The sequence below is a fragment of the Bidens hawaiensis genome, unplaced genomic scaffold, assembly GCF_021521415.1.
Source record: "Bidens hawaiensis isolate Kalapana, Puna unplaced genomic scaffold, B.hawaiensis_p1.1 tig00046200_1, whole genome shotgun sequence".
NCBI lineage: Eukaryota > Viridiplantae > Streptophyta > Magnoliopsida > Asterales > Asteraceae > Bidens > Bidens hawaiensis.
In genome coordinates, this window is record NW_027498247.1 from 62,151 (window position 1) to 87,267 (window position 25,117).

The following is a 25,117-nucleotide window of genomic DNA, read 5'->3' on the forward strand; positions in this document are numbered from 1 at the left end:
CATTTTCCCATAAGGTTTCTGATGTTCAGCTTTGACTTGTAAACAAGTTAAGCACTTACTGACATAATCCAATACATCGTTTTTCATTCCTGGCCACCAGTAGTCCCTTCTCAACTCTTGGTACATCTTTGTAGTTCCTGGATGGATTGAGTATCTTGACTTATGAGCTTCATCTAAGATTCGAACTCTAAGATCTCCATGACGTGGAATCCACATACCGTCAAACCTAGTCTTAAAACCATGAGTGTTTTCCATCAACTCATCTTGCTGGCCGTAAACTCTTTCTTTCTTTACTAACTTCTCGCCTACTAACACCTCTGACTGCACTTTGATGATTTCTTCAAAAAGACTTGAATTCATAATCAGCTGGTATGACTTTACTATTGCAATAACTTCCTCATTCTTACGACTTAGCGCGTTGGCGACCACATTAGCTTTACCAGGATAGTATTAATGTCGCAGTCATAATCTTTAATCAACTCCAGCCATCTCCTCTGTCTCATGTTTAACTCCTTCTGCTCGAAGAAGTATTTTATACTCTTATGATCGGTGTAAATGGTACACTTAGTGCCACACAGATAATGTCTACATATCTTAAGAGCATGCACTACAGCTGCTAGCTCTAAGTCATGCGTCGAATAAGTACTCTCGTGAACTTTCAACTGTATAGACGCGTAAGCTATCACTTTTCCTTGTTTCATCAACACGCAACCTAACCCACGATACAAAGCATCAGTACAAACGACCAAATCCTCGTCACCATCGGGTAAAGCAAGGATTGGAGCTTGCGTGAGTCTCTTCTTTAATTCCTCAAAATATTCTTCTTGAAACTTTCCCCAACTGAATACTACCGACTTTTGGGTCATACCGGTCAACGGTGCGGCTATCTTGGAGAAACCTTCGATGAATCTCATATAGTAGTCAGCTAACCCTAAGAATATTGGTATATCAGTAAGATTCTGTGGAGTCTTCCAATTCGTTATCGCTTCAATCTTAGATGGGTCCACGGTAATCCCTTCAGGATTTATCACGTGACCTAGAAATTGCACTTCTCTTAACCAGAACGCGCATTTCGAGAACTTAGCATACAACTTTTCTTCCTTCAAAGTCTCAAATACCTCTTCAAATGCTCAGCATGATCAGTTTCGTTCTTTGAATAAATCAATATGTCGTCGATGAAAACGATAACTGACTTATCCAACATTGGCCGACACACCCTATTCATCATATCCATAAATGCTGTGGGAGCATTCATTAGACCGAATGACATCACGAGAAACTCGTAATGTCCATATCGCGTATGAAACGCAGTCTTAGGAATGTCTGCCTCTTTCACCTTTAGCTGATGATAGCCTAATCTGAGATCTATTCGTGAGAACCAACTTGAACCTTGTAGTTGGTCAAAAAGATCATCAATCCTTGGCAAAGGATATCTATTCTTTACCGTAAGCTTATTCAGTTCTCGATAATCTATTCACATTCTCATGCTTCCATCCTTTTTCTTCACAAACAAAACTGGTGCGCCCCAAGGGGAAACACTTGGTCTAATAAAACCCTTGTCGAGAAGTTCCTGCAGTTGGGACATCAATTCTTTCATCTCGGACGGCGCTAGACGGTAAGGTGCCTTCGCGACGTGTTGGGCTCCTGGTACTAGGTCTATCTGAAATTCTATCTCTCGCTCTGGTGGCAACCGGAGGACCCTCATGGAATACTTCTGGGTAGTCGCGCACGATAGGAACATCTATCAATTCTTTTCTCTCGACCATAGCGTTGACTACATACGCCAGGTAGGCACCACACCCTCGCCTTAACAATCCCTCGACTTTTATCATTGAAATGACATTAAGCCCAGAACTTTCCTTATCACCATAAACCGTCACCGCACTACCATCCAAGGACTTTAACCTTATCATACTAGTCTTACACACAATCTGAACGTCATACTCAGATAACCAATCCATACCCAAAATCACATCGAACCCTCCCAAGGTCATAACGTACAAAGTAACATGGAACTTATGTCCCTCTAATTGTATCTTACAGTCCTTAACCACTTTCATTATTTTAACGAAGTGTTACTAGCGGTTTCTACTATAAAAGCTTCAGACAATCGACAACATTTCATTTTAGCTAATTTATTAAAGGGTGTGGCTATGAAACTTTTGTTCGCACCCGAATCAAACAATACAGAAGCGGATATACCGTTTACTAGAAACGTACCTGTGACGACATCTGGAATCTGCTTGGCTTGTTCTTGAGTCAGTATGTAGGCTCTGGTCTTTGGCCTTGTTGGTTCAGCATCTTTCTTTCCGCTCCCTCCAACTTCAGTACACTCTCTGGCCATGTGGCCCGTCTTGCCACACCGGAAACATGTCGGCTTCTCACTGCATTCATGAGCATAGTGCCCCACCTTTTCGCACTTATAACAAGCGTTTGACCCTACTCTGCACTCTCCTCCATGCGCCTTTCCACATTTATAACAAACATCTGATCCCTTACCCCACTTGCACTCACCGTCGTGCATTTTACCACATGTCTTGCATGTTCTCTTCTCCCACACTCTCTGCTTCTTATCCCTGGAGTTCCATAACTGAGTACCGGGGCGTTTAACAGGAGCAACCCACTTCTTCTCCCATCACAACATCATCCATAGCCAGGTCCTCATAAACCAACTCTGCAAGTTCAACAGCAAAGTAAAAAGTACCAGGTTTATTTTCCCTAACTAGTATGCGAACATTCTGTGGCAATCCCCTCACATAACACTTGATTCTCTTAGCTTCGGTGTTGACCATATCGGGTACCAACCTAGACATTCGGTTGAACTCAGTGTATACTCACGATGAGTCATCATTCCATCTTTCAAGTTCAGGAATCTCATCTCTCTGCTCTTTCAACTTCTGCGTCAGCATAGAACCTTTTCATCACCAATTCCTTCAGATCCTCCCATTTCATAGCCTTAATTTCCTCAAGAATCTTCCTCTGCTCAATCGATTCTCACCAATACATTGCCTCATCACCAAACGATTGGGTGGCATAACCAACAGCTTGGTCGGGACGAAACTCGTTAATGCGGATAACCTTGTCCTTAGTGGTTATACATTGAAGAGTAGCGATTGCGTCTCCCAAACCAGTCAGCTTCGGCGGGTCACATTCCTTGAAGGACTTATAGTTGCACCCACCTCGGCCCCTTTTCCTGTCATCGACTTTCGTAGACTTAACCCTCTCGAGGCCTCCCTCTCTCCTTCCTCATCTCTCTTACCATCACCACCCGCCCCTTCAGCAGTTATTTCACGACTTCCAGCAGAGCCTCCAGGAGTCATATTCTTCACGACAGTGGCTACAGCTTGAACAATAGCTGCATGAATTGCGGGATCCAGTTGAACCCCTTCGTTGTTGCTCGGGTTTCTTCCAGCTGCGCTTCTTTCGTCTCCGGTTTTAGAAGTTGTTTCAAACAAAGGTTGTTGGACACGACGAGGCCTGCCACGACGTCCAGTGCGACCTCCAACTCTCACAATTCCTCCGGTTCCAACCATCATATTCTAAAAGGGAAAACAAAACACAAACATCATCACTCAAGGAACTATTTAGTACAAGGATAGTAAGGCTAACGGGTAATAACATTGGCCATCTGTGATTAGCTGATCACGTTACTTTCCGTGTCCTATGCACTTCCACTTATGAGTCTATTTGTGCTGGTTTTACTTTAAACAGTTAATCAATCAGATAATCAATTAATTATATATATAAAATTATCATACATTATTCAATCATACCTTTACCTTTAATGAGCTTTCTTGAGTGACACATGGCATTCTTGGACTGGCATCTTCTTATTTAAATCACATTCTCTGTTCGAGTCTAAGCACGTAGGATGCTTAAATCTCTCGAACTTTACTCTGATACCAACTTGTAAGGCCCCTTTACTGGTACCTCACATTTAGACGTTGGATTTACTCATCAACATAGTTCTAATCATCAGAGTTAATAAAAACATACGCGGAATATAAAAACTTTCATAAAACATTTCTTATCAATCCATAACTTGTCTTAAAACAACATCTTGTCTTCCAAAATAAACAAAACATTAAGCATAAACGTATTGAGTACTCCGATGCCAGCCTCTTATTCAATGCCACGCGTTCCCTTCAAGCGAGCTGCCTCATCCTACTCACCTGCGTGCATATTAAAAGTCAGCTACGCTGAGTGAATTCTAGTTAATCATACAATACGTTCATAACTACATACCTTCATACATACGTTATATTTTCATACTATTGTACAATATACTTACTTACCTGCATATTTTCTTTCTTTCATATTCATACATTACGTTTTAAAGAGCATTTCTCCCTATAACCTTCGCATATATTATTAGGGTATGCAACCCTTTAATCTTCGCATATATTAGTAGGGTATGCAACCCTTTATCCTTACTTTTCCTTTCATTATCACCCCTATTATTACATTCATTCATAACATACATACATATCATTCATACATTATACATAACATTCGTATTAATAAATATAACTCGACAGTACGTGCAATATCCGAAGATCTTTCACATACCGACAAGCAATCATCTATACTCTTCACATAATCACATATGGCACACACTTATCACTTAGGATAGGTGTATTAACAAGTCACATCGAGTATGCTCACAGCCCCAAAAACATAACAAGGAAGTGGGGCTAGAAACTCACCTGGATCCTGTTTCTTTCTCCGTTTATCGTTATTCCCTTCTTTAGTTGAGCCCGGCTAACTGTATGTAAGTTACACGTAACAATACTTGCCCTATTTGTATTATCGTTAAAATGGCTAAGTCTGGTGTGATCTAAGGCCTTGTATTAGATTGTAATTACTTATTATATTTTACAAACCCTAATGTGTAAGGTTTTTAAATTATTTTATTATTATTTTCTCTTTCTTTAAACATTTTATTACTGATCATAGTACATAAGACTTTTGGATTATTTTAATATTATTTTCTTTATCGAGTTCACGTCCCTCCTTGTATACTGTCATGTGTTTATAAGTATATTAATATGTAGACGTATGTGTGTATGTAAAGGACATACGGGTTATCCCATACTTGCGGACCTCCAAGTGTAATCTTAGGCGTAGATTTAAGCGAGTATTCCTTTACCCATACACATACTCTCGGGCTCTCAACGAGATCGATTACAAAGTAATTAGACCACTTCGTAATGTAATCGGGTAACTGCTCAAATTCACCGGACTATAAGTGATCGAGTGTAAGGAACGTAATAGGACTTGGGTTGTAATCGGGCTTGGCTAAAATTTGGGTTGGGTTTTGATAAAACAAAGCCCAACCCCTCCTTATCTTTTAACCATCAGATCCTCATTCTTCATTCTTGCAGCCCACACCAAGTGATCGAGTCCTCCAAAATCGATTACAAGGTAATCGATGATGATGAGATTGACTGATTATAAAGACAGATTCATGGTAATTGATCTCCCCATTATACGCCATGCCCCTATTGTATTCGGATCTCACTGTGATCGTGTTGGGACTTAACAGATCCAAGTCGTAATCAGGTCATCAGTGTAAGCAATTTATAAAGTGATCGAGTTGGATTGTAAGAGATATGGAAGTGTAATCGAGTGTCCCAAGTAAGCGAGTTACAAATTTAATCGACCCTTTAGTGTAATCGAACTCAAGATTGTGTTCGAGTTTGGAATGTAATCGGGTCTTGGGATTGTGAGCGAGTTCTCATGTAAGCGATTATCAATGTATGCGAGTTTCTGTTGCAAGCGGTTATCAACGTATGCGACTAATAACTATCAGTCTATGCGAACACATATATGTACATGTTATATGCGAGTCTGAAATTGAACAACTTGTAAACGATTAACCTTGTGTTCGGCTACAATGTAATTGAGCTAGTCATGTGATCGATTATAATGTAACCGATCCTTCGTAATTGATTCTGCTCAATAATAAAGCCCAATGTAATCGAGTTTCGAGCCATTGTAAGCGACTTGCGGTGTAACCGATGAGCTGATGGTCTTCGGACAGCCGTGGGTTACGGTTTGGGTCTTTGTATCATAGTTTGTAATCAACTCTTGGTCATTTCCGTGACCGATCTTGGCTTAAACTTGGTTGGAAGATCAAAAAGTTTGGACCTTCAAGTGTAAAAAGTCCAAAACTCGATCTAGGATTTCTTTTGCGAGCCGCACATGTTTATGGGTTCATTAGGCTGGTTTTAACATCAAGTTCATTACTTTACATTTCGTTTATACCCGATCTATTCCCGGTTTAAGTTTCAAGGCCAAACGTTTATTAAAACATAAACTTTAAGATAAAGAACATACCTTTATGAGTTTGTTTGGTCTTGTTTGGCTTGGTTATGATCTTTAGATATTGTATTTATCTTGTATAAGGAAGATCTATTAATATTCAACGTTTATTCGATCTCGAATCTTCTTCTTTATCTTGGTCGTTTATATATAGTAAGGAAGGTGTGTGTTTGTTCTTGAGTGTGTGGAGATTATGGAAAATGGAAATGAGAGTTAGGGTTTTAGAATGGTTTAAGGGGGTATTTATATCCCTTAAAGCACATGGACTCTAGGCCCATCCACTATCTTAATCCATTTTGTTTAATCTGGGTCTATTTATCTTTATTTATTTAATACCGATTAAATATTAGCGCGCGATCACTAAACGTAACTTTCTTTATTTAATATTAAAATATTCAGGATGTTACAGGGTAGATCAATCAAGCCCCACTACAACCTCTGGGGCTTGATCCAGGGGCCTGATCCTGTGTCACGTCAGCGCCTACGTGACATAAATAAATTGGATCATTTGACCTTGGATGAAGCCCACTACCCTTAATCTTAGAAAAAAATAACTATAATATCAACCAACGCTTTAAGTAATAATTATTTTTAATAATGTAGTTTGAGTTTAAAAACTAAAATTATTGTTTTTTAATTAAAAATAAGGTCATTTTTAAGCGATAAATGATTTTTTTATTTAAAAGATCAATATTTGCTTTTATCGAAGATTTTTGATTTTATGATTTTTATTAATGGAAATAAAATCTATTATTTTTTTTTACTTAAGTCAAGCGAGAATGTGTAAAATACTATTATTTTTTTTAATTGAGTGATTGTTATATATTCTCTCTTAGTCAGCGAGAACACGACAAAATATCTTGTTTTGTTCTTTATTTACTTTTTGACGAGAATTTCATTTCTTTCTCGACAAATCAGTGTGAATATTAAACTTAAATGGTTGTTATTGGTTAAACAAAATGGTAAAATGATATTCTCAATGTTCATTTTTGCAGAGTTTAATGATCAAATGGCCTGATTGGTAATTTTCCCGGGATGTGACCCATTTCAAATTATCATCAAAATTTAATGACAACATAAATAAACAAAGATGTGTATGCGTTTACTTTACTGGTATCTAAATTTTTATTTGTAATTTCTTTTTTCTTTTTCTAATAGAAACTTTCACTAAACACAGCAAACTAACAAGAAGCTAGGCATGGCAAACCATTTGGTCCAGCGGCATGGAGATTGAAGATAGAGCTTGGGGTCTTTGAGGTCACGGGATCGATCCTGACTCCGGACAGTTTTACCACAAGTTGTGTGGGTTTCCATAGGAATCAAGTGACGTGTTGGTGGTCCATGTAATGATATACGAGCTTCTCCTATGAGGGCAGTGTATACCCTTTCGTGGTGGTGGTGCAACTATGATCGATCGACTTTGCCATTAAAAAAAAAGCAAAACGATGGACCAATAAGACAACGACTGAATGTTACACACCATCTTCTAATTATTATTAGTTATAAATTAAAATACAACAATATAAAAAATGACTACCGTAGATGCATGTATGAGTTTTGTCATCCAACAACACACAAACATTTATAGTAAGTCCACAATGACATAATAGTTGAAATAACCGGTGTCAGAGCCACATAGAAGTCATCGGGTTCGGCCGAACCCGGTCTATTACCGGCTTATATATAACTTATAGGTACGATTTAACGAGCAAACTCATTCTTTTTCAGCGATGGAACCCAGTGTCACAAAATCTATGCAAACATTTCACCGTTCTCAATGGTGGGGGAGCATCGAAGCCCCTTCACAATGCCACTTCAGCGCTACATAAGCATCGAGGGGCATTGGAGCCCTAACTTATAATGTTTCGCTGTGGTTTAAAGCCTCTTGGGCTCCTATACACACACACACACACACACACACACACACAGACATATGTAACATCCCGGAATTTCTAAGAATATTATTTTATATATTATTATTATTTATGATGGAAAGTTTATTTGAAGTAGTAGAGAATTAACAAAATAATAAAGATTGAAGGTTAAGTAGGCTAACTAAATGGAATAAATATGGACCAAAAAGGAAAGATGAGCCTTAGGTCCACAGGCTTTAGGGAGTATAAATACCCCTTAAACCTAATCATTTCCATTTTTATCAATCTCTACACCATAGCCTACACCTTCAAAAAAAACACACACACACACAAACCCTCATTCTTATCTTTTAGCCTCCCTACACACTCAAAAACACACGCAAACACTCTCTAATATCACGGCTCAAGATCCAAAGCCAAAACCGAGCCTAGTTCGATACAGATCTTGATTATACAAGCAAGAAACGAGTCCATAGTTGCACATCGAAGCTAACTGTAGCTTAAGAACGTAAAAAGGTACATTATTTTCGCCTAAAGATTATGTTTTTAAGGACGGTTTGCCCTAAGACTTAGCCCTAAGGCAAATCGGGTACTATTATACCATAAAAATATAAACTTGATGTTAAAAGTGGACTTATTGAACCCGTGAGAAAGAATGGTTCATGTAGAAACCCTAGATCTAGCTTAAACGAGTTCAAAATAATTAAATGTGTAAACTTTATTGATAAGTAAGCTAGATCTTGGTCTAGAATAGAAAGGAGCATGTTTAAAAGATAAAGAACACAAAAATATGGATGGGGATGTTAGATTATGAAGTGAAAATGATAAATATGGTATTTAATACACTACAACGGGTATATTCGAATAGAATACTTCAGACTTAGAAATTAATTCCATTCAAATGGAATACCCATTCGAATAGAATACTCCATTATAATACAATACAATACTCCATTCAAATGGAATACCCCATTTGAATTGAATACTCCAGACTTAGAAATTATTTCTATTCAAATGAAATACCCATTTGAATAATATGTCTATTAGAATAGAATACTCCATTCAAATGGAATACCCATTAGAATAGAATGCCCATTCGAATAGAATACTCCATTAGAATAGATAACTCCATTCAAATGGAATACCCCATTCGAATAGAATACTCCAGAGTTAGAAATTAATTCCATTCAAATGGAATACCCTTTCGAATACAATGTCCATTAGAATAGAATACTCCATTCAAATGGAATACCCATTCGAATAGAATACTCCATTCAAATGGAATACCCCATTCGAATAGAATACCCCAAAATTAGAAATTAATTCCATTCAAATGGAATACCCATTCGAATAGAATGTCCATTAGAATAGAATATTCCTTTCAAATGGAATACCCATTTGAATAGAATGCCCATTCGAGGAGAATACTCCATTAGAATAGAATATTCCATTCAAAGGGAATACCCCATTGATGACCGTCGTTTGTGTCATGCAAAAACCTAATTAACCTAAGCAGCTAGGATAAGTAAGGTATCATATCCACTAGGAGTATGTGGTCAATGCAACGTATTTCTAATTTCTAATATTATATAACATCCCGTTTTCTCGTTTCGGTTAACAAAATAAAATATGAGTTATTAGGAGTCGGGCTTGTGTTGGGTTAAGTAATATGGGTAGTGGACTTGGGTTAATAAGAAAAAGAGGAAATACCATAACTAACCATTAATTCATTCATTCTCATCTATTCCATACACCATCAAAAACACACACTTAAGCTCTCTCTCTTATTCTCTCTTTCTCTAACCGAAGCCAAGAAGAAGAACCGATCCCGACCCGAGGTAATGATAGTATGATATTGTATGGATCCAAACCCGCTAGACCTAGTCGCGAAACGACGAGCCGACATCCTAAACCATTAAAGTCATGAGATCCGGATGGAATCAAGTATAGACCGATCAAAATATGAGCTTAGGGGTCACCCTAACTCCTATCTGGAGCGAACGGGACAAAAAAACGGTGAAAATCGGTGTAAAATGGGGTATAATACGCTTTCCGGCCACCACCTGGTTTTTCGGCACGGCGGCGCTGGAAAGGCGGCGTACGAGGAATAAGATGTCAGAGAATATTTCTGAGATTCTCTGACCTTACCCTAGTTTGTTAGCGGTGACATAACGAATTAACAAGCAATTCGTTATGCCCATTCGTTAAGAAGGGATAACGAATTAGAAGTATTACGTTAAGCCATTCGTTAAGTGTTTCGTTAACGGAGAACTGATGAATGAACTCCCAGTTCTTTAAAAGGGTCAGTTCGTATAAAGGTTAAATTCGTTATACAGACCAGTTCGTTATAAAGGTTCAGTTCGTTATAAAGGTTTAATTCGTTATAAAGTCCATTTGTCAAGAAGTAACGAATGAGCCCCATTCATTAAGGAACTGGATAACGAATTAAACTTTGAAAGAGTGACAGAAAGGTCCCTGGACTTAAATAAAATGGATTAATTACAAAGAAGCCCTCAAACTTTATGGGTTAGCAAATAAAATAATAATTAAGAATTCTAATGAAAAATGTGTCGAGACAGCTAATCAAAGTAAAACTTTTTCAAGCTGACCTGGCAGCTCGACCCCAGCCAGGCGCTCTGCCCCTGCTAGGGGTGCCGCCCCTAGAAGTCCGCTGCCAGGAGCGCTGCCCCCGGACCCCCGTTTCGTTGAGGGTTATAGTTAAACTAGAAATGCGATATGGGTAGTGATAGTTAACCGGTACGTGTAATTGTTATACAGTTAGTCGCGCACAGCTAAAGAATGGAATAGCCGTAAACGGTGAACGTAACCACATTCAGGTGACTTTCTAGCCCCATTCCTTGTTATGGTTTCGGGGCTGTTTGCATACTCGATGTGATTAGTTAATACACTTACCTTAAGTGGTAAGTGTATGTCTTATATGATTGAAGTATAAGTGAATGCTTGACGATGCATGAACGATCTTTCGATATTGCATGTACCGTCAAGGGATAGTTTAAAGATATGATATATATATATATATGATATATATAAATGATGTATGTACGTATGGAAGTTATAATTATGAATGTATAGAAAGTATGAAAGGAATGGTTAGAAGGGGAACCGACCCTAATAATATTAGCGAATGTAGGGAACCGACCCTAATAATATCGGCGAATTTAGGGGATCGACCCTAATAATATCGGCGAAGGTTATAGGGCGGAATGCTCTTTAAAACGTATATGTATGAATGAAAGTACGTATGTACGTTAGTATGTAAGTAAATATGAAGGTATGTACCTTCGGGTGTATACGTAAGTATGTGAATGTATCATATGTCGTCTGATTAACTAGAACTCACTCAGCGTAGTTGACTAATAGTATGCACGCAGGTTAATCGACTGAGACAACTGGCTTGAGGGAGAGACTTGGCAGGATCCGAAGAGGCTGGCATATGAAGATTTGTCATGATGTTTTGAATACAATGTTTTATTTTATGTTTTTGTACAAGTTATGGATGTTTGTAACGAATGGTTGACTTTCATATTATTTCGAGAAAATTTAGAATAAGTCTTATATTTAGATCTGTGTTTATGGGTAAATCCAACACTAAAGTAGGGCACTGGGACCGGGGCCTTACAAGTTGGTATCAGAGCAATGTTCGAGAGATTTGAGCATCCTACATGCTTAGACTCGAACAGAAATTGAGATTTAAGTAAGAAAAGAAAGAAGATGCCAGTTCAAGATAGCCATGTGTCACTCAATCAAGCTCTGTAAAGGTAAAGTGTATGGTTAAATAATGAACATTAATGTTAGAAAGGATGTGTGGATGTTAGAGATAGGATTAATTGACTGCTTGATTGATTAACTGTTTGAAAGTAGAACCTAGCACAAATAGACTCATAAAGGGAAGTGTATAGGACACGGAAAGTAACGTAATCAGCTAATCACAGTTGGCCACTGTTATTACCTGTTAGCCTTCCAGTCCTTGTACTAAATAGTTCCTTGAGTGATGATGTTTGTGTTTTCCCTTCCAGAATATGATGGCTGGAGCTAGAGAAGTTGTAGGAACCAGAGGTCACATCAAACGTCGTGGTAGACATGCATTGTTCGAGAACCTTCTGTAAGAACAACCACTAACACTGAGGGAGAAGGAAGTGAAGCTGCTCAAAATCCGAGTAACAACGAAGGGTATCAACTTGACCCTGTTGTTCAAGCTGTCATTGCTCAAGCTGTAGCAGCTGTTGTGAAGAAGTTGAATCCTGAAAAGTCTGCTGGAAGTCATGTGAGGACTGCTGAGAAGTCTGGGGAAAAGAGTAAGAAAGATGATGAAGGAGAGAAGGGTGACTCGAGCGAAGTTTGATCTGTGAAGGTTGATGACAGGAAGAGAGGCCGAGGTGGGTATAATTACAAGTCGTTCAAGGGTTGTGACCCGCCGGAGCTAACTGGCTTGGGAGATGCAATCGCTACTCTCCAATTGATAACCGCAATGGACAAGGTTATCCGAATTAGCGAGTGCCACCCCGACCAAGAAGTAGGTTATGCCACTCAGTCATTTGGGATGAAGCTATGTACTGGTGGGAAAGTGTGGAGCAGAGGAAGAGTTGGGAAGAGATTAAGTCCTTGAAATGGGATGACCTGAAGGAGATGGTTATGAAACGTTTCTGTGTTGATGCTGAGGTAGAGAGGGCTGAGATGAAGTTTCTAAACTTGAAGGCCGGTAGGATGACACACCGCGAGTACACTACTGAATTCAACGGCATGTCTAGGTTGGTGCCTAACATGGTGAATACTGAAGCCAAAAGAATCAAATGCTACCTCAGAGGACTTCCACAGAACGCCCGCACCTTAGTCAGGGCAAGTAAAGCAAGTACCTTCGACTCTGCTGTCGAACTCGCAGAGATGGTTTACAATGACCCGGCTGTGGACGAAAATGGGTTGTTCCTGCCAAGCGACCCGCTACTCAAACATGGAACCCTAGAGACAAGCGACAGAAAGTGTGGGAGATGAGGTCACGTAGGACGTGCCGGAAGATGCATGCTGGAGAGTGCAAGTGGGGCACTGGGTCTGATCTATGCCATAAGTGTGGGAAGTCCCATGGTGGGGAATGCAGATCAGGGACATTGTTACTAATGTGGTAAGATGGAGCACTTTGCTTATGATTGCCATTCAAAGCCCACGTGTTATAAGTGCGGACAGACAGGTCACTTGGCGAGGACTTGTACGAGTGGTGAAACTGAAGGAAGTGAGAAGAAAGATGCAGAAAAAAGGAGGCAAAGGACTAGGGCCTATATGCTGACTCAAGAACAAGCCAGATAGATTCATGATGTCGTGACAGGTACGTTTCTAGTGAAGGGTATTTATGCTTCAGTACTGTTTGATTCGGGTGCGAATAGAAGCTTTGTAGCTATGACATTTAGTAAGTTAACAAAAATGAAATGTTGTCGTGTGCCTGAAACTTTTAAATTAGAAACCACGAGTGAGACGTCAGTTAAAATATTGAGGATGGTTAAGGATTGTAAGATAGAATTAGAGGGACATGAATTCCCTGTACCCTTGTATGTTATGAATTTTGGAGGGTTCGATGTGGTTCTGGAATTGATTGGCTATATGTGTTTGAGGCCCATATAGTGTGTATGCATAGGTTAATAAGGTTAAAATCTTTGGATGGTAGTACAGTGACGGTTTATGGTGATAAGAAAAGTTCAGGACTTAATGTCATTTCGATGATAAAAGCCGAAGGATTGTTAAGATGAGGGTGTGATGCCTACTTGGCGTATGTTGTCAAGTCCACGACCGAGATGAGAGAAGTGAAAGACGTTCCCGTCGTGTGCGACTATCCAGAAGTGTTCCCTGAGTACCTTCCGGGGTTGCCGCCGAAGCATGAGATAGAATTTAAGATAGACTTAGTAGTAAGAGCCTAGCCCGTCGCGAAAGCACCTTACCACCTGGCGCCGTCTGAGATGAAAGAATTGATGTCCCAACTACAAGAACTCTTTGATAAGGGTTTTATAAGACCGAGTGTTTCCCCGTGGGGCGCACCGGTGATCTTTGTTAAGAAGAAGGATGGAAGTATGAGAATGTGCATAGATTATCGTGAGTTGAATAAACTTACGGTGAAGAATAGATATCCTTTGCCACGGATTGATGATTTGTTTGACCAACTATAAGGATCGAGTTGGTTCTCCCGAATAGATCTCAGAGTAGGCTATCATCAGCTAAAGGTGAAAGAGGCAGACATCCCTAAAAAAACTTTTCGGACGCGGTATTGACACTACGAATTCCTCGTGATGTCATTCGGTCTAATGAACGCTCCTGCAGCATTTATGGACAAGATGAATAGGGTGTGTGAGCCGATGTTGGATAAGTCACTTATCGTTTTCATTGACAATATATTGATTTTTTCAAAGAGCGAGTCTGATCATGCTGAGCATCTGAAGGAAGTGTTGGAGGTTTTGAAGGAAGAAAAGTTGTATGCTAAGTTTTCAAAATGCGCGTTATGGTTGCGAGAAATGCAGTTTCCAGGTCACGTGATCAATCCTGAAGGGATTACCAAGGACCCAGCTAAGATTGAGGCGATAACAAACTGGAAGACTCCGCAGTATCCAACTGATATACGAAGTTTTTTAGGTTTGGCTGGCTATTATAGGAGATTCATTGAAGGCTTCTCCAAGATAGCCGCACCGTTGACAGGTATGACCCAAAATACAATAGTATTCAGCTGGGGTAAGTTTCAAGAGGAAGCTTGAGAGGAATTAAAGAAAAGACTCACACAAGCTCCAATCCTTTCTTTACCTGATGGTGACGAGGATTTGGTTATTTGCACTGATGCCTCGCATCGTGATTTAGGTTGCTTGTTGATGCAATGACGAAAAGTGATAGCTTATGCGTCCAGACAGTTGAAAGTTCATGAGAGTACTTATCCGACGCATGATTTAGAGCTATCAGAAGTAGTGCATGCCCTAAAGATATGGAGACACTACCTGTATGGTACTAAGTGTACTATTTACACCGACCATAAGAGTTTGAAGTACTTCTTTGAGTAGAAGGAGTTGAACATGAGACAGAGGAGATGGCTAGAGTTGATAAAAGACTATGACTATGATATTAAGTACTACCTTGGTAAGGCTAATGTGGTTGCTGATGCACTAAACCGTAATAATGAAGAGGTCATCGCGACAGTGAATTCGTATAAGTTGATTGTTAACTTGGATCTCTTTGAGGAGATCATCAAGGCGCAGTCTGGAGTGCTTGCAAATGCGGGGCTAATGAAGAAGGAAAGAATTGTCGGACAGCAAGATGAGTTAATGGAAAACACTCATGGTGTTAAGATTAGGTTTGACCGTATGTGGATTACACGCCATGGAAATCTCAAAGGTCGAATCTTAGATGAAGCTCACAATTCGAGATACTCGATTCATCCGGGATCCACCAAGATGTACCAAGATCTAAAGAGAGACTACTGGTGGCCGGGTATGAAGAATGATGTAGTGGATTATGTTAGTAAGTGCTTAACTTGTTTGCAAGTCAAGGCTGAACACCAGCAACCTTATGGGAAGATGCAGCCTTTGGAGATACCATAATGGAAATGGGAACACATCACCATGGATTTCATAACTAAGCTACCCCTTACAGCTAAGAATCATGATACCATTTGGGTGATTGTGGACCGTTTAACGAAAAGTGCTCCCTTTCTGCCTATACGAGAGGCCATCTCGTTAGAAACGTTAGCAAATGTGTTCATAAAAGAGGTTGTGGCTAAGAATGGAGTGCCGTTATCGATTGTGTCTGATAGAGATACGCGCTTTACTTCAAGATTTTGGAAGAAGTTCCATAAAGCTATGGGAACAAGACTGAACATCAGTACGGCGTATCATCCTCAAACAGATGGGCAGTCTGAAAGGACTATCCAAACCCTTGAGGATATGTTGAGTGATTGTGTCTTAGACTTCGGAGGAAGTTGGGATGACCATCTACACCTTGCAGAATTCTCCTAATAAAACAGCTACCATTCAAGTATTGGTATGCCATCGTTTGAGATACTATATGGTAGACGTTGTAGAACACCAATATGTTGGGGAGAGTGTCACACCCCGACTTAGGGCCTAGGCGTATGACCATTAGTTGGTACATGTTTTGTAAATACATCAGAGTTGCGGTTTATTTTAGCGGAAGACTTTTGTTTGAATATAATATTAATTTATTTGAAAACTTCTCGGATAATAAATACCCGAGTGTTTGATTTATAAATCGTATCTTGAATCTTGTTTATAATATATTAATGATTTAAAATTGAGCCATCATTACCTTGCGAGCATATAACTCCATGAATGTCTTGCTACTTGTGCTAATTTGTATTTCCTGAAATGTGGGGAAAAATACGTCAGCTATATGCTGGTGAACACGTATGACTCAATAAAATATTTTGACCGACAATTACAATACAATGATAGTTTTCTTTACACTCAGCAGATGCATGGCAACATCTGGGATTTGTACCACTCCCCTACACACACACAGTTGTTCCCCCGAGCTATATGCGTGTAGCCCCTTCAAGGAGAACTTCGTTATGACCGTTAGCCCACGGCTTCCTGGCCATTGATTGATGGACTGAACAGTTATGTTTGGATCCAGACACATGTGTACTCGGTCTGAGTTGCTTTTATTGTCTATGTTGTATTATAACGTTTTAGAGAACATTTAATCTCATGCAAACATTGACTGACTCGTCGCGTAGCGCGATGGGTCACTATATACCATTTTTCATTTTCAGCCCCTTGTCTTTGATAGCTTGTCATTTCTAGGTCTAAATCTCGTTATCCAAAAATACTAAGGCGACTCTTAAGCGGCTCGCGGCGATGCGAGCGTGCGAAGTGCAAAGTGCGCCATCAAAGCGCCACATTGCGCCCATCGCCCAACGCCCTTCGCCCGAGCCCGTGCCCGAGCCCGTGCGCGTGCGCGTCGGGTGCTTCGCACCCTCCGCTAGGACCACTGGTTGCATGCTATGCATATAAAAATATTACTATGGAAAATCTCTTTCTTATAAAGAGCTTCAATTTCTTTACCACTTTCCATGTGGTATGGGTTTTAACTTCCTTATTTATACCCATGTGGAATGCTTCCACTTTCTTGCATCTTTCAATGTGGGATGGAATTTCCTTATTCCATATCCTTACATAAAATAACTTTATTTATGGAATATTTTCATTTCTTTATAGAATGATCTTGTTTTCTTTATCTAAATTTTCCCAACACTTATTTTAGGGAATAATTTTGATCCTCCAACTTTACTTAGTTGTCAAATCTGGATCGAAATTTTAGGGATGTCACATCCTCCCCACCTTGGAATGAATCTCGTCCTAGAGATTCGAGTGATTCCTTAATTCTTGATTTATGATCAGATTCTATCAATTTTTTTTCTTGTGTTTAACTAAAGTTGTTTGAATGATTTGAATTCTTGATTGGTTGTTAACTCACATCTTTGGATGATGTATTCAGTCAATAGTTCAGAATATCATAAGTAATTGTAAATTGCTTAGCACAGTGGCCAGTTGTGTTTTACTATTTACCTTACCTTGTGTATTCTAAACATTTACTGATGTTAACTCAATTGTATCTTGAATTTAGTCCATCGAAAACTTTCAAGATATCCATTCTTGAATCATGTAATCCTTTACTTCATAATCTTGACGGTTTCCTTCCATTTATCAATTGTACATTTGGACTTTCAAAGTTCGAATGTTCCTATATCTTGGGTTAACTCATTCTATTTATTTAATCTCTTTATAGATGATGATTAAATAACAAAGTTTCTTGTATTTCGAGAACTTTCGAAATTTTAACTATCTATTTTCCCAATGTATAGACAGTATATGTATGCTAATATTTTTCTTTATATACATTAGGGATTTTTAAATACCCTTTTTCCATTACAAAATTTCTCGTTTAAACACGAGTTTACAAACGGTTACAAAAGTTGACTATCTTTTCTTATTCTTTCGTTTGCATTCATACTTAGTTATAAGATGCTCCTTGTTCTTTCTCCTTTCTGTTGCTGATCTTTTGATTGTTTATTGTGTTTTTGAACATTTGCTTTTAAAATGTCCTTTTTCTCCACATCTGAAGCATTCAACTTTTTTCTTTCTACAGTCTTCTTCAAAATGACCGATTATGTTACAAAAAGTACATGTGATTATTACTTTGTTCTTGTTTTGTTTTCAACATTTTCCATAATGTCGTTTACCACAGTTTTCACAAATTGGTCTGCTGCTCATGGTTGATCTTATTCATTAGTTTGATTTGTTGCTTTTTCTTTCTTTCTATTCTTCTCTTTAACCTCCCTTTTTCTTTCCATTTTGTTGATCAAATACCTGGCCAATTCCATAGCCGAGGAGGTAGTTTGTGGCATATGGGTTCTTACTATATCTCCTATCTCTTTGGGTAATCCTGATATGTATTGAAGTTGTCATATTCTGAGTTGTCTAGAAGCGAAGTTGATTGGTAGTCTCCAAGGAACTTAGTGTTGTACTCTATGAGATTTGTGATATCCATCTTAGTTTGAATAAGATTGGCTTTTGATATGGGGCAAAACTGTTGTAATAGGAGTTCTTTGAATGTTTCCCATTTCATTTGATACAAGGTTTCTCTGCCCTTTCTTACGATTAGAGTGTTCCACCATTCAAAAGCTTCACCTTTGAATTTCAGAGATACGTACTGAATCTTTTGAATCTCAGTACATTGACTAATGATGATGATGGACTCGATCTCTTCAATCCATCGTAAAGTTGGTATAATACCTTGGTTTCCATAAAATTCTTTTGGTTCAAAGGTTTTGAAATCCTCAAAACTACAACCTTGAGTTACTATAGGTTTCCTAAGCTTATTGTTGAATCGACTATCAGTCTTGAAATTCTGAATGCTTTTATCATGATGTGAAGGTTTTTGATAAGGATGGTTTCTAACGACCTTATTTGAATGTTTAACTTTATGTATCTCTTCTTTTATCGCATCAGTGAGAGGAGTTAATGTGTCTTGAATTATCTCTCGTATTGTGACTAAATATTGTTCATGGGTCTCACGATCAGGTTCTGTCACGTTCTTGTCGTTTCTTTGATTGGAGATTTCATCATTCTTTGCTTGGCTGTTTAAGTTCGACATTCTGTAAATAGGATTGCATTAGTATGAAAGAAACTTATATACCGATGATATACTACATGGTCTGTGAATCTTAATGCTATAAGTACTAGGAATCTTTTAATTATGAAATGTCTAATAAGTTTGTCGTCTTTTTAGAGGAATTCATTTCTAAATTTCCTCTGACCTTTACTAACTTTTCCTTGAGGTTTATCTGTCTCGTGCTATGCACAATTCATATGTTTTCCTTTTGATTAAGGAAATTGTATTTTACCATAGCAAATTTCCGAATCTTGATGATGATTGATAAGGTTCTATTGAGGTATAATTACTCTGTCCTCTTTTGTATGCTCTTGAAATGGGATGGGTTTTAACTTCCTTATTTATACCCATGTGGAATGCTTCCACTTTCTTGCATTTTTCAATGTGGGATGGAATTTCCTTATTCCATATCCTTACATAAAATAACTTTATTTATGGAATATTTTCATTTCCTTATAGAATGATCTTGTTTTCTTTATCTAAATTTTCCCAAAACTTATTTTAAGGAATAATTTTGATCCTCCAACTTTACTTAGTTGTCAAATTTGGATCGAAATTTTGGGGATGTTACAGAGAGATTGGTCAAAAGGAGCTTGGAAGCTTGGAAGTCGTGCAAGAAACCTCTTCAAGGTTCGATCAGGTCAGGGCAAGAATGAAAGCTGCTCAAGACCGTCAGAAGTCGTATGCTGATAAGCGGCGACGACCGATTGTGTTTAACGTTGGTGACAATGTGATGCTCAAGGTCTCGCCTTGGAAGGGATCAGGAAGAGAGGAAAGCTAAGTCTAAGATACATTGAACCGTTTAAGATTGTAGAACAAGTAGGTGAAGTGGCTTACAAGCTTGAGTTACCCTTAGAGTTGGAAGGAATTCATTCTACTTTTCACGTTTCTCATATGAGAAAATGTCTAGTCGATGACACGTCACATGTGCCATTAGTAGACATTGAGGTTGATGAACAGCTAAACTATGTCGAGCAGCCTGTGGTGATTGTTGATCACAACGAAAAGCAACTTCGTCATAAAGTTATCCCTTTGGTAAAGGTAATATGGAAGCATCGCGAAGGATCGGATGCCACTTGGGAAGTTGAAGAAGAGATGCGCAAGTTTCATCGAGATTTGTTTAGTAATAGTTAGGTTTCGGGGACGAAACCTCTTTAAGGAGGGACGACTTGTAACATCCCGTTTTCACGTTTCGGTTAATAAAATAAAATATGAGTTATTAAGAGTCGGGCTTGTGTTGGGTTAAGTAATATGGGTAATGGAATTGGGTTAATAACAAAAGGAGGAAAAGACCATGGGCTTAAGCCCATGACCCATGATATAAATACCATAATTAACCGTTAATTCATTCATTCTCATCCATTCCATACACCATCAAAAACACACACTTAAGCTCTCTCTCTCTTATTCTCTCTTTCTCTAACCGCAACAAAGAAGAAGAACCGATCCCGACCCGAGGTAATGATAGTATGATATTGTATGGATCCAAACCCGCTAGATCTATTCGCGAAACGACGAGCCGACACCCTAAACCGTTAAAGTCATGAGATCTGAATGGAATCAGGTATAAACTGACAAAATATGAGCTTAGGGGTCACCCTAACTCAGATCAGGATCGAACGGGACGAAAAACGGTGAAAATCGGTGTAAAATGGGGTAAAATACGCTTTTCCGGCCACCGCCCGGTTCTCCGGCACGGCGGCACCGGAAAGACGGCGCCGGAAAGGCGGCGTACGAGGAATAAGATGTCAGAGAATGTTTCTGACATTCTCTGACTTTACCCTAGCTTGTTATACAGACCAGTTCGACCCCAGCTAGAGGCTCTGCCCCTTGGACCGTGCTAGGGGCTGCCGCCCCTAGAACCCCGCTCGTTGAGGGTTATAGTTAAACTAGAATTGCGATATGGGTAGTGATAGTTAATTGATACATGTAATTGTTATACAGTTAGTCGCGCACAGCTAAAGAAAGGAATAACCGTAAACGGTGAACGCAACCGCATTCAGATGAGTTTCTAGCCCCATTCCTTGTTATGTTTTCGGGGCTGTTTGCATACTCGATGTGATTAGTTAATACACTTACCTTAAGTGGTAAGTGTATGTCTTATATGATTTAAGTATGAATGAATGCTTGAGGATGCGTGAACGATCTTCGGATATTGCATATACCGTCAAGGGATAGTTTAAAGATATGATTGATATATATATATGATGTATGTACATATGGAAGTTATAATTATGAATGTATAGAAAGTATGAAAGGAATGGTTAGAAGGGGAACCGACCCTAATAATATCGGTGAATGTCGGGATCCGACCCTAATAATATTGGCGAATGTAGGGAACCGACCCTAATAATGTCGGCGAATGTAGGGGACCGACCCTAATAATATTAGTGAAGGTTATAAGGCAGAATGCTCTTTAAAACGTATATGTATGAATGAAAGTACGTATGTACGTAAGTATGTTAGTAAATATGAAGGTATGTACCTTCGGATGTATACATAAGTATGTGAATGTATCGTATGTCGTTTATTAACTAGAACTCACTCAGCGTAGTTGACTTTTAGTATGCACGCAGATTAATCGACTGAGACAGCTGGCTTGAGGGAGACACATGGCAGGATCCGTGTTTGATCTTGTCAATCTCTAACACAGATCTCAGATCTGATCTATGTTTATTAACCTAATACGGATCTAGTTCGTAATTGCCATTGATCTTCAGTAATGCGTTATATATATATATATATATATATATATATATATATATATATATATATATATATATATATATATATATATATATATATTAATTGTATGTATGTGATAATATTAGATGAAGATTGAGAGTGAATCTGGGCAGACGTTCGATAACTAAACTCAAAACTTAACATTAACTGTGGACTAAGGCCACTATAAATAGAAGATGGATCTAGTTCGTTAACATTCCATAACGATCTAGATTCCACTACGTTACATACAAATAAATTAAATAACTTAACGAAACACCCCCTGATTCGTTAAACATCCTTAACGAATCAGAGGGATATTAACTTAGATCTAGTTCGCTAAACATCCTTAGCGAACTAGACTATACCTTAACGAACTATAAAGATAACTTAATATTTTATTACATAAATAAAACGACGAATACATTAACGATAAATACAAATACTCGAGACGCAAAACCGTGTACTAACAGACACCCCCTCGTCTTGACCTCTTTGTCTTTACTTTACTTGAAACGCTTGGACTGCCAATCTCTGCAACTATGAATCTCGTTCTCATAACATACACGCATGACGCGTTGGAGCTACATAGCTAGATCATAGTCTTCATTGCGCTCGATCAATATCTTATTCTTGTGTAGCACGTCATTGTCGGTCTTAATTAAGTTAACAAGCCACATCGGATCGATGATCTTGATTAGCTCGGTCTTTAACCCTTTACCCAGGACAATGACGGCCTCGCCAGTTCGATTGTCGTAGTACCAGCGGTTGAAGGATAAATACATTTGTTGGTTCATCGTCTTCACCGGCACACGCTTCATCACTTCAGCGGCTTTACCTTAAAAACCAGCTTTTTCCATCCTGTTTTTGGATCGATCTCATCGATACGCTTGCGGATGGGAATTTTTGGTTTATAATACTTAAACCCGTTGTTCACCTCAAACAGCAAATGTTGGTGAAAACGTTTTTCATGGTAGTCCTCGCTACGATTAATAAATGGACGATACGCCAGAGTGCATACTTCCCATCTCGGTAATGAGAGAAGATCAGACATTCGTTCATAGTACTGAACGCCCTTCTCCCATTTAACAATACATACTTTTAGATCAGTATCATAAAGCCAAGAAATAATATCACCTTGCACTTTCGACACGGCCTTGAATGTAGTCTTGTGGTTGGCTTTGGCATGTGCAACAGCTTCTTCTTTCTGTTCCTGATCCACATACCGAAATGCCTCGATGATCTTACTAGCTTTCTTATGTCTGAGCCATCTAAGAATGTCATCATTATTTGGGTTTTCAAGCGAGTCAAATCTTGTATCAATGACCTTCTTTCCTTTGGACGTCTTCTCAAGATGATCTTCTGCTTCTTTGACGGTTTCTTCATTAAATATAGGAGCACCCTGATCAACATTGGTATGTTGAAACATATCAGGATATTCCTCAGCAGTCACATCCTCAACCTCAACCTCCTCATTCTCATAAATAAAACCCATACTCATCTCAACATTTGGATCATTTAAGATCTCATCATCATTAATTACCTCAATGTCCTCCTCGACCTCAAACACGGTCAATTCGTCTTCATTCAGACCAAGCAAGATAGCAATTTTCTCTCGTGTCCGTGACTTCTCAACAAACTGCCCCACATCTATCTCATCGGCATTAACCATGCTTCTAATCACCCCCTTACCATCAATAAAAATAACAGTATTGGCTTCGATCATCTCAATCGGTTTGGCAGCCGAATGATCGCGATAAATAATAACCTGCTTGCGTGAATCATCAACGAAACTCGTACCTGCACTAGAGGCTGGGTCTTGAGTTTGTTTAGTGTCACCACCATCACCAGACTCATCCGGATCCTCATCATCATTCTTGACCTTTTTCAGCGCGTCATCTTTGCACGTAAGTTGCAAAATAAGCTCCTCTTGTTCTTTAATTTTCACCCCCTGAGACTCAACAATCTCACGAAGGGCCTTTGTTTCCTTTTGACAGAAGGAAACATAGCTGAGCAACTTCCTCTGGTTCTCCATCATACGTTCTTGAGTCATACGATCAGCATACATTTGATTTTCATACAAATGTAGGAGACTCAATACCATGCTCATTTGCTGATCGTGAGGTGATGCAGCAAAAGAAGGAGGAACAGGCTGAACTGTACCCATAGGTCGACTGAGCCTCAGAAATGAAATATCTAGTGGAGGCATCATTGTTGGTGTAGGAGGAACCACCGAAGTAGCAGTCTTCGGCCTTGGTATTGTAGATAATACTGAGTGAGGAATCATACCAAACTGTGGATCCGACGTAAGCGTAGTCGTCAATGTAAGCTCCAGGGTGCAAGTAGTGAGCGACAACGTCGGGCGTTGAGGTGTGGACGACCTTGGAGGTTGAACTCCAAATGAGATGCCAGCCCCTGCCGACACTCGACGCTTAGAAGAGTCTTCAGAAGCTAACTCATTTCCTTTTCTCTTGCGTTGAGCAGCAATTGTAGCTGCTAAAGCCGCTTCAACCGCAGCTTGTTGTTCAAGGATAGCAGCGTCACCATTACCACCATTATCACCATTACCACCTGCATCATCATCACCATCATCACCCTCGTTCCCACCTGGTCCCTCCTCACGCTCGAAATCCGAATCATCATGGATCCAGCGATCATTGTTAGGACATACATAATCAGGATTTGCTGGATGACCAATTAATTTTTTAAATCTGGGAGGAGGAGGAGATTGACGGTACTGTTTCATCTTTCTCATGGTGTCTGCCTTCATGTTGTTCAGAATAAATTATCATTCACATCATTCGGGTCGAGCACCAAATCCCTGATAGCATCGTTAACAAACAGTTGAACGAAACGTGGATACATCAAAAACTTCACGTGTCGTTTTCCAGGAATACAATTTTCTTTCAGATTATCGAAGATCATTTCAGAAAAACTATAACGCTTGTTCAAGACAAGTGTAACAAATGCCGATTGTAGCATAATGCGGAATTCTTCAAAACCAACCTTTCGTCCACCAA